Consider the following 15338-nt stretch of genomic DNA (forward strand, 5'->3'; position numbering starts at 1 on the left):
AGTGCCAAATCATACCAGATCATACCATCCACTATCCTTTGCACTGTCCACATTTTTTGGACAGTCTCTTGAAAGCTTTGACAGCTCACCAGTCCCAGTAATCATCATTATCATCAGCAAAGTGACAGGGTCATTGACAGTCCTACTAGTGGCATTTGCTCATTAATAATCTGCTCACTGATGCTCAGTTTGGTCTCCAACAGGCCACTCAGTTCATGACCTCATTATAGTCTTGGGCCAAATGTAAACAAAATAGCTGAATACAAGCCATAAGAATTACTGCCCTTGACAATAAGGCACCGTTGACCATAAATGGCTTCAGAGAGCCCTAGGAACACTGGAATCAATTGGAATTGAGCGATAATTCTCCACTAGTTGCAGTCATCTTGAATATAAAGGAAGATGGTTGTAGCTATTGGAAGCAAATTATCTCATCCTCAGAGTATCTCTGCAGGAGTTCCTAAGGGTAATGAGCTAGGCCTAACTATCTTCAGCTGTTTCATCAATGACCTTCCTTCCATTGTAAGGTCAGAAGTGGGGATGTTCGCTGAAGATTGCATAATATTTAGTGCTATTTGTGACTCCTCAGATACTAATGTGTGGTCCGGGCAAGATCCAGGCTTTGGCTGATGAGTGGCAAACAACATTCATGACATGCAAGTGCCAGGCAAGGAGCATCTCCAACAAGAGAGAATCTAACCGTTTCCCTTGACATTCAATTGCATTACCATCATTTAATCCCTGATTATCAACATCCTGGTTGTTACCATTGTACAGAAACAAAACAGAGCCAACTATATAAATACAGTGGTTACATGAGTCATTCACAGGCAAGGTACAATGTGTATAGTAACTCTCTGCCTGTTTTTCCAGTGCCTATCCACCATCTACAAGGCACAAGTCAGGAGTATACAGGAATACTCTTCATGTGCCTGGATGAGTTCAAGTCCTACATCACTCAAGAAGTTGGTCACCATCCAACAGAAAACAGTCCACTTAATTGGCACCTCATCCACAACATTCATTTCCTTTGCCATCAATGCACAGTAGAAACCATTCTTACCATCTACAAGATGTACTGTTGGAACTCACTAAATCTCCTTAAAAGAACATGTTCTCAGCCTGGAGCCTCTACCGCGTAAAAAGGACTCGGGCAGCTGATACATTGGAATACCATAATCTGCAAATTTCCCTCAAAGTCACTCACCATTGTGACTTGGAACTATATCACTATTTCTTTATTGTCACTGATTGGACAGAAGATTGGTTTCATGGAGATGTCTAATGCAAGTGCTTCAGAAAACTGTGCCTGTTCAGGAAGATGGCAACAAACCTGTGGGGAATGTTGGAATAGGACTTGAGGCTACGGTGGCTGTCCATTGTCTGTGATAGTAAAGGTCATGAAATTACTTAACTTTTATGTCTCAGTTTTGTTCTACAGACTGTCTGAAGAGATACGCAGCACCTCCCAGTTAATAGCTGTTTGCTACATCAAGAAGACGATGAATGCCATGCAACAGAGTGTATGACAATGCATCAGATACTGCAACACTCAGATCAATAAAACTCTCTTATGATTTATTGGAGCTTTCTCCTGCCCACTGCCTACTTTTGGCCAGCTCCCCAACCTAACAGAACTTCATTCGATGCAGATGGAAAGATTCCCAATGAAGTCCCATTACGTACACATGTAGCTCACATTTGACCCAGCACTGAGATTGAGATTTTGTCTCAATTGGCAAAATCCAGTCATACATCTTGAATTTGATGACATTTTTACTTTGGATATTAAGACTTTTGTCCTGAAAATGTAATAGGGTTGACTTTATGCAATACTGTAAAATAGGGAACAGTGTATCAGTTACCTCTTTCACACACTCCCAATTATTATTTTGATTGCAGTCAATGGAATTAAGATAAAAGCAGATGTTGAATAGACTGTCAATTTGTTATCACCAATCTTAGACTGTCACATAAGTCAAAGTTACTCCCAATAAATCTATACTGATCCTAAACACATCATGCGTTATTGGCAGAAAGTACTAAGCTTGTATCATCAATTTGTGATTTTATAAATTTTATAAATTCACTTGGGCCTAACACGCATATCCCTTCTCTTGCTGTTTAAGCAAGACATTAGCATTTCTAAACCTAGTAACTTAAATCAAGAAAAACGTAGGAAACTGTCTAAATGGTTGTGTTCTGCATCCCTAGCAACCTATTAGCACGCATGTATATTTTCTGAACTAACTGAGTGTGGATATAGTATTTGGGGTCAGATTGATGAACATTCATTCAAAATCTAGTCGATAAAACCATGTTCCTTTGTGGGCTAATGAGAATCATGCACAATAGCTAAAACTTAGACATTTTGAAGTCAACCAGAAAAATCCAGTGTTTTCAACATTGTCTGTGCTTGCCATTTTCAATGGTTTCCTTGGTGAGTGTGTGAGCAATGGCAAGACAGTTGCGAAAATATCATGAGACTATGAAAACACCATTCTTGATGTTAAGAACAGAAGTCCAATTTTCCACCCAAGTTTTGAATGGTGAGAAACGCACCTCATTAGTGGATGGCAAGAGACTCATTTGCATGTATTAACATCTCATTATTACCTATTCTCACCTCATTAAAAAGCCATGTGATACCCTCTCATGTGGAAGGGAGGGAACCCAAATGGTGACAATTCCCAGCATACAAATCAGAGCAGGTATCTGGTGGCTCCAGCTTGCTGCTTGTTCTCCAGGCCTCCATTTGGGTCAGCACTCCTCAGAACTGAAGGTGCACAGCTTGGGTAGCTACCATCGGCACTCTCTTATGCACTGTTTGAACACATTCTGGTAGGTGTGCTCCCACATTTAACAATAAGATGTTAGGCCATGTTGAGCTTTAGGGAAAGAGTAGCACTCCCTCAGACAAGGTTCTAACTTGGTACAATGTGAAGGACAGGTAACCTATCTAGATCAATTTTTGTAGATGCAGTTGCAATGATTGTCGATCAGACAAACTGTAATGTAAATTAGCAATACATTTCGGAATGTGAGCATATATTTCCAATGAAGTGTCACCCACGCCACCTGTATGTCTTCAAAAGCTGTTCCTTTTTTAAGTCTGTCCCACTCTGTGTATGTGAAGGGCTATTCATGGCTGGCAGTGATTGTACCGGTGCACAACTGGACTTCAAATCTGGTGCCAATGCCACACGATAGTGTGGCAGCAAGAGGCATGCATTCATAATGAGATGAGCAGCACAGATTTGTGAGAGATAACATGCCACAGCTCACAGAAAGAAACCCTCCATGAAACTTCCAAAAACTGACATTTTGTCAATTTTTGGTAAAATTCAGCCTCTTGTTTGCATGAATTGCTACATACTAACCTAACCTTGGGAAGGATTGTATTTTAGGATTACGCACTATTAAAGCTTGATTGTTACAGTAATCTATATCAAAAGTAGCTTGTTGGATAATAAAAAACAAAAAAAAACTCAGTAGGAACAACCATGTGCGTATGAAGATTAACTATAGATACATATTTTTGAAACCAAGGGAAGTACAGAATTAATGTTTGAATGCAGAACTTTTTTTTGTTTTTAAGAACAGTACAGACAAATACCAATGATCACATCCTTCTGAAGTTACATCCAAATGTTTCCAAAACAACACAGCTGCCTTCAAACTGCAAGTGCAACTTTTGATTCACATAAATTACCGAGTGCAAAAGGGTTTGAATTAAACTATTTCAAGGAATGGTTTCCCCTGCAATCCTTTTATAATGAAATTGTAAATTAATGTTTAAAGACCAAGTAATGAACCACGGAGTAACATTTTGCAATGAGACTGAACATTAACAACTAGTCAATCAAGCAGGTAATAATCATTCTGTGCAACTGTAATTGTAATTTTTACTCAAATATATCGACTGCTCCTAAAAGCTATCAACCTCACATGCTTGACTTTTTGTGGCCCATTGACAGAAGAGATACAGATTTTCTTCATAAATATTGTCATCAAAACTTGGGCAAGCTGGCAATTTGGTTTTATTTTAAACCACAGAAGTTGCAGAAAAAACAATGTTTAGTATTTAACACCCACATTCATTTTATATGAAATAACTGGATACATTTATTGGGAAGTTGCACACTTATCAAAAAAATCCATTTGTTGATATTAACAGACAGAAAATCAAGGACATTGTACTTCTGATTTTCCAATAAGATACAAATTGTGGAAGATCACAATGCAGAGTCATAAAAAATTCTATTTGTGGGTGTGAAACTGGTCTTCTGTAGTACCAGACTGATTCCCGGGATGGTGGGACTGACATATGAAGCGGGATTAAACTGGCTAGGATTGTATTCACTGGAGTTCAGAAGAATGAAGGGAGGGAGGATCTCATAGAAACCCACAAAATTCCAAAAGGATTAGACAGGATAGATGCAGGAACGATGTTCTCGATGGCAGGGCAGTCAGAACTGAGTCACGGTCTAAGGACATGAGATGAGGATAAATTTCTTCACCCAGAGAGTAATGAGGTGTGGAATTCGCTACCACAGAGAGCAGTTGGAGCCAAAATATTGTATGATTTCAAGGAGGAATTGAGTAGAGCACTTGTGGCTAAATGGATCAAAGGATATGGGGGAAAAGCAGGAATAGTGAGATGATCAACCATGATCATAATAAATGAGAGAACAAACTCAAAAGGGCTGACTGGCCTATTGCTGCTTCTATTTTCTACGTATCTATATATAGAACAATAGTTAATTGGTAACTTTCATTACAATTTATCCAATTTTCTTTTCCAAATGGGATGCTAATTTCCAGCCACCCATTTTACTTAATTTTCATTGACTACTTTTACTCCCCTGATATTTGATGAGAACAACCTCTCGTCTTTTTTAAATGACACTGGACAGTGAATTTTCATAAATTTGTATTTCTACTGTGGAACTTTGTGTACCAGAGGTGAATTTGTAAAATCCAATTTGGTATCAACTTATGCTGTTGTAAACTCACCCCTTTTCATGATAGTGAATATAACGTTGTTGGAGTCATGTTATGCCGGGACTAATTGCATTTATTAAGTATTTTCTATGTAATCATTATATACAACAGAGAGAGGAAAAAAATTGGGGTTGACATACAACAATGGCCTCAGTTTCTAGACTAAAAATTGTTTTAGCTGGTTTAGCAAAGCTGAGCTGTTCAGAACTGAATACCTCAACAGTAATAAATGGTAATCCAAGAGACATCACAGATATTGCTGTTCATAGGTGTTGTCTGCCTCAAAAACTAAAACAAAAGTAGAGAACTGTACTTATTAATAAAATTCAACCGATGCCAGAGATATATGTAATAAAGTGTTACTATTTGAATCTCAAGTTATTTTCAAGGAATGGGTCTGCAACATTAAGTGCAGAATCACAAATTGTGCCCTGGAGTTGGGTTTTGTTCAAATTTTATGCAGCACAGTGCAACCTGACAGCTGCCCACAGGATCAATAAAGGGACAGAAGATTATGCAGGATAGCACATGGTTTAGCTAAACTGAAGCTCTTAAAGGCAGTTTGTCCCTCTAAAAGAGAACTGTACTGAATAACAGAAGATTGTTGAAGATTGAACAACATGGAGCACCAAGCCAGGACAGGATTTCGGTTAACAGATGTGGTGCTGGAGACACTAGTGATGGAGGACAGAAAAAGGTCATGATTTGCCAGGGGTTCAGAATGCCTTCGAGGCAGGCCTTGAGAGAGAATGGAAGCTGGTGCCAAGGGAGAGAAATTCCCAGAGTCTGTCTTTGTGAACCTGGTAGCATTGAAAAAGGATTATATTTGCTGGAATTTAGAAGAATGAGGGATGATCTTACAGAAACCTATGAAACTAATAGAACTTGATAAAGTAAATGCAGGGAGGATGTTCCTACTGACCAGGGAATCCAGAACCAGGGATCACATTTAGTGGGTAAGCCATTTAGGACTGAGATGAAGAAAAATATCTTCACTAAGAGTGGTGAACCTGTGGAATTCTCTGTAAAAGAAAGTGGTTGAGGTCAAAACAGTGACTAGTTTCAAGGTGTTAGATATAGTTCTTAAGGCTAAAGGGATCAAAGGAATATGAGGAGAGAGCAGAACAGGATACTGAATTGGATGATCAACCTGATCATACTGAATGGTGGAAGAGGCTCCAAAGACCAAATGGCATACTTGAGCTCTTGTTTTCTGTATTTCTATCTTTTAATGAAGTTTCATTTCCTCACATATGTGAATATTTGTAAATGGATCTACCCATTAAATGTCACACTGGCCAAACTACCAGCTTCTCACACTGATTACGACACCATCACTGACCCACCAATGACAAACATTTGTATATTTTACCTCACGTATTCACACATTCTGATATTGCCAGTCCCATCTCTATCTCTTGCTATTTCTGCAAAACCCCACGTAGGGGACTCATCACGACCTACTCAAGTGGAGTTAGGAATCAGCAATTAATACTGGCCTTGCAAGCAATGGTTATATCTCATGACATAATTTTTAAAAATACCAACACCTTGACCTCTCTCTTACAGGACAAGATAGCAGGAGGGAGGACTGGCAGATTCTTTGCATTGATCCTGGTGGGACAGATGGAGCTGCAAATCATGGGGTCTAATCCAACAAAGTCACCGAGATCATTGAGGATGAAGGTAAGTTACTGTTTTATGCCAGTGCTTAACTCATTCCTCTTGCTTATCCTGATATCGAGCATGAAATGTAAACTGCAGATGATGAGAGTATAGTACTCCTTTTCCTCCTCACCCATCCGTGTCCTTCACTCCAAACTTCTCTGCTATTCATTGCAAAGACCAGACATAGTGAAAAATAACAGAGATAGCTTCCAATAAGACCATAAGAAATAGGAGGAGTAGGCCATTAGATCCCTTGATCCTGCTCGATCATTCAATAGGATCATGGCTGATCCTACATTCCTCATGTCCACTTTCCTGCCCTTTCCCCGAAACCCTTGATTCCTATACTGTTTAACATCATTTCTATCTCAGCGGGGCAATAAGTTCCAAAGACTCACAACACACAAAAGAAAATCCTCCTCATGTCAGTCTTAAATTAGCTCCCCTTACTTCTGAGACTATGCCCGCTGGTCCTAGACTCTCCCATGATGAGAAACATTCTTTCAGCATTTACCCTGTCAAGCTCCTTAAAAATCCTAAATGTTTCAGTGAGATTGCTTCCCATTCTTCTAAAGTCCAATGATAAACTCCCAACCTTTTAAGCTTTCCTCATAAGACAATCGCTGTTAACCAGGGACTAACCTGGTGAACCTTCACTGAATTGCCTCCAATGAAGAGATATTTTTCCTTAAATAAGGGGAATCAAAACTGCTCACAGTACTCCAGATGTGATCTCACCAGCACCTCGTACAGTTGCAGTAAGACTTCCCTACTCTGTTTGGAAGGATAGAAACACACAAACACTTAAGGCAATGGTAACCTTGATGGACATAACAGCAGAGCTGTCACTGCCATGATGTGAATTTCCAGGTAACAAATGGTGCAACATTCAGTGGCCACCTTCTTGTTGAATGTGAATTACCTCAGACATTGTTCCTAGACCAGACATAGCCAGAAATGTGCTTCCCAAAAAGCCTTGATGGGGCTCTTTGTCAAGCTCCTTTCTTCCAACTTTGCAGAACTTTCCCTCTCTGCAGCCATGGCTGTATCTCATGGTCACAATAGAGGCCTAGAAGCACCACAATCACAATGTGTAAGCCTCAGGCAGCAAAAGCTGCATCCTTCTCCAGCTACTCTCAAAAAAGCAACGCAAGGTTGCAAATAATTGTTAAATAACTGCACAGAGGCTGGTATTTCATCACCAAGTTCGCCTTTAAGTTACTTGTGCACAGTACACTGGCTGTGACCCAGCCAGATCAGAGCCAGTCCTTGAAGTCAGGAGATTTACTGAATCCTTTGTTTACATCTGTCAGCCATGGTTCCCTGATTGGCCAAAGTTAGCAACCCCAATTGAGAATCTCATAGTCAATAAGATCTACCTGGTTTCAATCACTAAAATTTGATTCTCTAATTCATGTGTCTGGAGGTATAACATTCAGTTGTAGAAGTACGACTTTTGGCTCACAGGTTAAAGTGCATTAGAATTCTATCAGGTCCCTCAACATTTAAGAGAAATCCAAAAGTTCAGTGATTAAATAACAGAACTAAGTCACAAATAAACCAGAAGTATCTTTTGGCTTTCTGAAAATCAGTTCAATTCTCATCGTATTCCAGTTTTCTCCAAGGCACAAGATTTACAGGGATATTTCCATTAGCTTTTGGATTAGAGATGCCAGTGAATTCCAGGGTAGCCATTGAGTAGCAGGTTGTTCTGAGAACAACGTGTGGTAGGATGGAGCTGGGATCAGTGGTGACAGAAGCCGTAAGGGCAGGGTGGATAGATAATGATGTCAGTTTGGTAAGGCACAGTGAGAAAACATTCCAGGCCTCGTAGTGAATATCCCTCAAAAAAAAACTTAACACAACTCACACTTAGCCAACAAAATGTAAGATTCAGCCTTGAAACATAAATTAATAATCTGTATCCCTGATGGATCTGATTACCTTCTCTGCATTAAGGAACCCCCATGTTTACAAACTGTTCCCAGCTTCTTTTCATCTCAATTCCAAATGAATAATTTAAAGATTTTTGTTGAAATAAATGCAGAACTCTAACTATACCAGTTCAATGAATGGTTATCCAATAGTTTCATTTCTGACAATCAACTTTGAGCTTGTTGAATAAGTACAAGTTACCTTTTACATGTAATTAATCTAAGCCTATTTAGTTTGTATATGTTAGTATGTTAGATACAGTACTGCTACCCAGTTTCCCAAGCAAATGTATCCTTATACCTTACATTTAACATTTCAATTCCTAAAACTAAAAGTAATATTCAAAAACATGCAACTGTCTGGTTTATAATTCTTAAGTGTTAAATGTAAGATATATACAAATGCCTGTTTAAGTGCGTGGTAAACAGCTTTAAAGTGAATACAAATCAAACAAGCTGGAGTTAATTACATCTAAAAAGTAGCATTTACCTTAGAAGCTCAGAGTTAATAGTATGAAAACATTGCGCAATCTATGACCCATCTCTAAGCTTAATGGAGCTAGAAGGTCTACACTTACCTTAAAACATCTGAATTATTTAAGTTAAAAGCCAGTTGTCAACAAGGCAGTTTCTTGGCAGGACCAACAATTCTGAGAAATAAGGCTGTGAACTCCACTTGCGATATTAATTATTTACACGGGTCACAGAATCACAGGCAATGTCTTGAAGATGAAACAGTTAGATAAAATGAATTTGCATTTCTGTTTGAAACATTGTTAAAGTATGTCACATTGCTATGGAGATAGGTTGCAGGGAACTGACTTGGTGTGGAATGGATGTGTGTGCTGGCTCACAGAAATAAGCAGCCAGCAGTTCAGTTTTAGGAACAGACAGAGACAGTGCAGTTCACTGAGTCAACAGAAAAGAGGTAATTGTTAGGCCTGCACCTTAAGCAAATAAAACATTAACTTTATTATTTAATGCATATAATGCAGGGGGATGTTCATGTTCAGTTTGGTCACAAAATACCTTACAGGAAACAGACTAGAAAATTTGCTTAGCTTGGAATCAGAGCAAGAAATTTATAATAATCCTTAGAATGAAAACAAAGAATTTGGAGAATGCAGTTAAGTTTAAATTTGAGCAGAGAAGTCCTTTGTTGTGAGGTTTTGAAGAAATATTAAAGGATTGCTTAGCCAAACAGTAATGGAAGGATCCCTTCAAGAGTTCATACCTCAGTGTATGAAACACTAAGGAGAAATTAAATTTAATTCTAAAGGGGTCTGGTATATCTTTGGGTTGGTCCTTAGAAAACCCAATGGACCTTCAAGAATAAGATAAAGGAACACCTGGGTGGAAAACAAAAGTAAAACTGAATTAATAGTCTATGTAGTTCTAAACTATGGTACTGAGGTAATAGTGCCTCCTTTAAGTTTATAACATACACAATAAAATATGCTCTGTTTAAAAATGTAAAAACTTGTGGAATTATTCTTTCAGTAATTACTGGTTATTGTTCTTGAAACATCAATTGCCCCTATCAGAGAAATATAACAGTACAACTCCTATAAACTCTGAAGCAGAAATAAGTCAAAAGCATATCCACCAGAAGCTGTTATCTAGTCCTTTCAAGAATGCTAGTGCTGAGTCCTACGTGACCAGTGAATATGTTGAATGGTCAAAGTTTGAAAGTAGGGCAGCAAATCAGTCAATAGGGCTGAATGATGTCATGGTTGCTAGGAGTTCACCTATACGCCATTCTTAAACAGCTGCAGGTGTAAACTGCCATTCGCATCCAACATGTTTTGGAATTACAAAGAAGGTGGACCACAATTTTCTACATTTTAATTACTGTTGACACACAAGTTAAATGCCAGGAATTTCTGCAAACTGATAATGCACTGAAGTGGCTATACGTCCCCTCTGACTGTTGTCAGGTTTTCAAAAACAATATAAGACCTCAAGAAAAACTTCAACCAATGAAATATATTTCTTTTTGGTTTCTGGTTGATTTTATTGCTGTCTTCATTCCTAATTAAAATGATTCCTCATTCCCCAATTTACCAGCTATTTCCTAGTAATTAGTTCCAATATATCTTTTACACAACTTCCTTATATCACCCACTTTACATCATCCGGATCATCATATATAGTATTCCAATGAATCACTGAGTAATATTCAGATATGTGGTGGGAGAATATGACTAGACTAGTAGTTTAGAGGCCCAGACTAATACTCTGCAGTCACTGTTTCAAATCCCACTGCCACTGCCAATTCAAAAATATAAATATAGTCTCATTAATGATACCATGAACCTACCATAAATTGTCAAAAAAGCTCATCTCGTTCACTGAAGTCCAGTAGGGAAGGAAATCAGCCATCCCCACCTGGTCTGGTCTACATGGGACTCCTGATCAGCAGTAATGTATTTAGGGGAGGTGGTAGCTTAGTGGTAATGTCACAGGACCAGTAATCTACAAGAAACCCAGATTAATGTTTGAATGTTTGAATCCCTTTGAGGTAGAATTTGCAATCTGAATTCAATAAGAAGCTTGCTTAATGACTACAAAGTAATCATGTCGATTGTTATAAAACACAACTGGTTCATTAATATCCTTTAGGGAACGAAATCTGCCATCCTTTCCTGAACTGGCCTACATGTGACTCCAGACCCACAGCAACGTGATGGATTCCTAGCTTTTAAGGGAACAGCAATAAATGCTGACCTAGTCAGTAGTGCACACATCCCATTAACTATTTTTAAAAATAATTTGATTTATTCTTAATTGCCCTCTGAAATGGCTGAGCAAGCCACACAGTTCAAGGCAATTAGACATGGGTCACAAACTTATTTGCCACAAAGATTTAAACAATCTGTTCAACTGAATCTGCTGCTTCCATTTGTCTGCTTTCAACAATGCCAAACCTTCCCCTCAGCTCCTTCAATGTTGACCAAAATTTGTATCTTTTTCTCATTATTTCCCTTCATGTCATCTCCAGATGGTCCATGATATTCATCCTTTGCTCATTTGACTCCATTCTGTAGAGTGAGAAAATGGGCACACGAATTTTCTAGGCCAACATCTCTTTTAAGTCACTGTGATACTCAATTAAATTTTAATACAATTTAACTAGGTCATATCTATTGTACAGAGTTACTCACTCTGGTATGAGAAACAACTGTGGTTCTTATGAAACAATCTAACAAGAATAATTAACTACATTTTGAAATCACATGAAGCACAAATTGATGGATGAATTATAACCACAATGCTTTAAAATTACGTTCAAAGTAGACTTGTGCTACTTCACACCAAGCTGTTAATTTTTCTATTGGCAGGCTTTGTTACACTAAAGCAAAACCTGTGATCATGAGCAGATAGCTAATTTCCCTGTCTAATTTTCATTGAACAAGAAATGTGCTGGAACTTCACTAAACAGCAGAAATATACAGCAATATAATAAAATTGCCCAAAAAAAGGATATTTCAAGTTTCTTGTTAAGATACTGCTTATTATGTGTCAATTGACATAAAACAAATGATCCTGAGAACATTTTCTCACCAACAGCCTAATGTTGTGTTTGAGCTAACATACTGACAAAAAAAAGTTAAAGTGGGAAGAGTCATTTTAACTAGGAAATAAAACATCATGGGAAAATTACATTGAAGATAAAGCAAGGAATGTAGAAATAGATGAAGTCAATATACAAATAAAGGAAAATATATCAAAAGGAATACCAGATACGAGAAGCAATTGAAATAGAAGAGGAAATTAAATTGGCTAAGTTATTAGAAGGAAAAGACATAAATAAAGGAATTAGAATCCAGAAATTAAATTGAGTACCATATAGGATGTATATGTGACATTGGTAAGGTGGAAATTCAGCTTTTCTGATGCCACTTAAAATTAGCCATCATTTATTGAAAGGGGACAGTCTGTCTATGGACACAAGAGAAACAGTCACAGAGGGAAATGGGTGAGATTTGAACAGGTTACTGTAATGAGAAGAATGCAGAAATCAGGGGGATCTCAATCCACATATGCACTAGTTAAAGCTAATTAGTGCTAATGTTTTGGAGGATGAATTCTTGAAATACATGCACGGTGATTTTCTACAGTGGTATATTGAGGAACCAACAGGAGAAAAGGCTATTTTTGACCTTGTATGTGCAATGTAAAAGGGATAATTAACAACATTGTTGTAAAGGTGGCTTGAGGAAAGAGTGACCATGTTATGATAGAATTTTAGTTAAATCAGGAACTTAAATCTAAACAAAGGAATCAGTTAAATTATGAGAGATAAATTGGCTGTAGTGCATTAGGAAATTACATTAGAAAGGTTTGATGGTAGATTGGCACTTAACACTTAGAGCATGATTACACAGTTTAGAACAATAATACTTTCTTTTAATGCATAAAAACTGAGCAAGGAAAAAGTGTTTCAACTGTGGTTAACAAAAGAAACCAGGTGTTGAATTAGATGAAAGGAAGAGGCCTCTAAATTTCAGGCCTTTAAATTGAATACTGTCAATTCCATTCTTTTTAAATTTAATAATCAATCTGTTCTGACATGTTGTGACACATCTCTGAAGCAGGTGGGACTTGAACTCAGTCTTCTTGGCCCAGAGGCAGCAGTACCATTACGCCATACTAGCCCCAATCCAATTTTTCCAGTATATATGTAGATTAAAGTCACCTGTGGTTATTGCTGTCCCTTTATCACAAGCATTCAAAATTTCTCCTTGTATACTTTGTCCCACATCCTGTTATTCCTCATCTCCACCAAACTGATTTTACATCGTAATCACCAACTACTTCACAAGATGTTTGTGCTTGACTAGCAATGCTATACTTCCACCTTTACATAGTTTCATTTCTTTTTGAATTTCATATCAATTTTCAGGTCCCAAGCATTGCCAACCTGGGGTTATGTCCCTGTAATAACCAGATTGTTATTATTTACTTCAATGTGCCCTGTTAATGTATTTACTTTGTTATGAATGATATGCACATTTAGATGCAGTGCCTTTGGTTTTCCTTTTTTCTTTGTAACAACTACTCTCGATTTTGGTGTAGTCCTAGATGTTTTTTCCCTCTCTGCCCTTCCAGTCACTCTCTAATCTTGTCTCCACACTTCAATATACCACTTCTTTCCACATTTGGTCCCTTGTGCCCACTATTCAGTTTAAAAGCCTTCACACTTCCCTTGCAGTTTGCAAGAACACTGGATGCAATAGTTCACGTGTAAACAGTTCAATTCTCACTTTCCTCCATACTGTTGCCCGTGTCCCCTGAATTGGAACCCACTTCTGCCACACCAGCCTTTGAGCCACATGATCACCTCTCTAATTTTAAATATGCTCTACACCAAGTTGTACCCACCAGGGTAATAATCCAGAGGTTATAACGTTTGAGTTTCTGTTTTTCAATATAGTACCCAGATCCTCACACTCTCTATGCAGAAACTCTTTCTAAGTCTATCCATGTCAGTGGTCCTTATGTGGACCCAGACTACTGGATCCTCCCCTCTCTCACTACAAGTTCCTTTCCAGCCCTAAGCAGATGTCCTGAACCTTGGTGCTTGCAGGCAACACAGCCATATGGACACTCGTTCTTTGATGTAGAGAATGGTATTAATCCCCTCATTGTACTGTTACTACTACGACTATGCTTTCTTGTTCCCTCAACTTGAATGGCTTCCTGTACTACAGTGCCATTGTCAGTTTGCCCATTCACTTTGCAGCCCCCAATTTCACCCAAGCTGGCTGTCAGAACCTCAAACAAGACAAGTACTAGACAAGTGCAAAGACTAGCACTCCTACATTACTGACTTCTTGGTTCCGTTACTTGTCTGTCTTACAGTCACAATCTCATGTCCCTGATCACTGAGCAAATCAGAAAACACTATCCAAAGTGTGCTCCAGTAGAAAGAATCCAAGTAACTTTCATCCTTCCTGAAACAAGACAGCATTTGTAGTTCATTCTCCAGCTCAATCTCTGAGCTGAAGCTGCTGAAACTTCAAATGCTTACTGCAGATGTTTTTGCCGTGGAACACACTGGTATCTAGGAGATCCTTCATGCTGCAGCCTTGACACATCACCTGACCTACCATTCTGAATGACTTTTACTTATATTATTAATGTACCTGTGTTGCCTTTTACACAACTTATTAATTTTATTGGCAATTTATATCATGTTAATGATTAAGAACAGAAAAGATCTTAACTACTTAACAAAAACTCACCAAACTCTCTTTGTTTCTGTAGTCGAGCAAAACCGATCCCAATCAGCTCCAAAGAATCATTTTCTGTCTCTGACTGCCAGTCTTGAGGACATTATCTCATTAGCTACTCTGCCTAAAGGGCATTAGTGAACCAGATGAGTTTTATGCTTCCATCACAATAGAGGGTGTTTGGACCAGCATTTTTACTTCAGCTTTATTAACTGAATTCAAATTTCACAATCTACAGAAGTGATGATGAGGTGACTTCTTGAACTACTGCAATCCATTATTATAGGTAGACTCAAAATGCAGTGAAGGAGGGAATGCCAGGATTTTGACCCAGCAACATTGAAGGAACAACAACACATTTCCAAGTCAGTATCAGGAGTGCCTTGGAGTTGAATTTGCAGGTGGTGCTGTTCCCATGTACCTGCTGCCCTTGTCCTTTAAGTTGGAAGTAGTCATGGGTTTGGAAGGCACTTGTCTAAAGAGCCTTGGTGAATTT

The 15338-nt window shown here is 38.3% G+C and overlaps 1 protein-coding gene across 1 annotated transcript in view; it reads right to left on the reverse strand.

The window, feature by feature from the left end:
• The window catches only part of LOC109918532 (protein furry homolog), a 269885-nt gene that overhangs the window by 221648 nt on the left and 32899 nt on the right, over window positions 1-15338 (reverse strand). The gene's annotated exons all lie outside the window — the stretch shown is intronic.

This window comes from Rhincodon typus, chromosome 6 (genome assembly GCF_021869965.1).
Source record: "Rhincodon typus isolate 14 chromosome 6, sRhiTyp1.1, whole genome shotgun sequence".
In the NCBI taxonomy this organism is placed as follows: Eukaryota; Metazoa; Chordata; class Chondrichthyes; order Orectolobiformes; family Rhincodontidae; genus Rhincodon; species Rhincodon typus.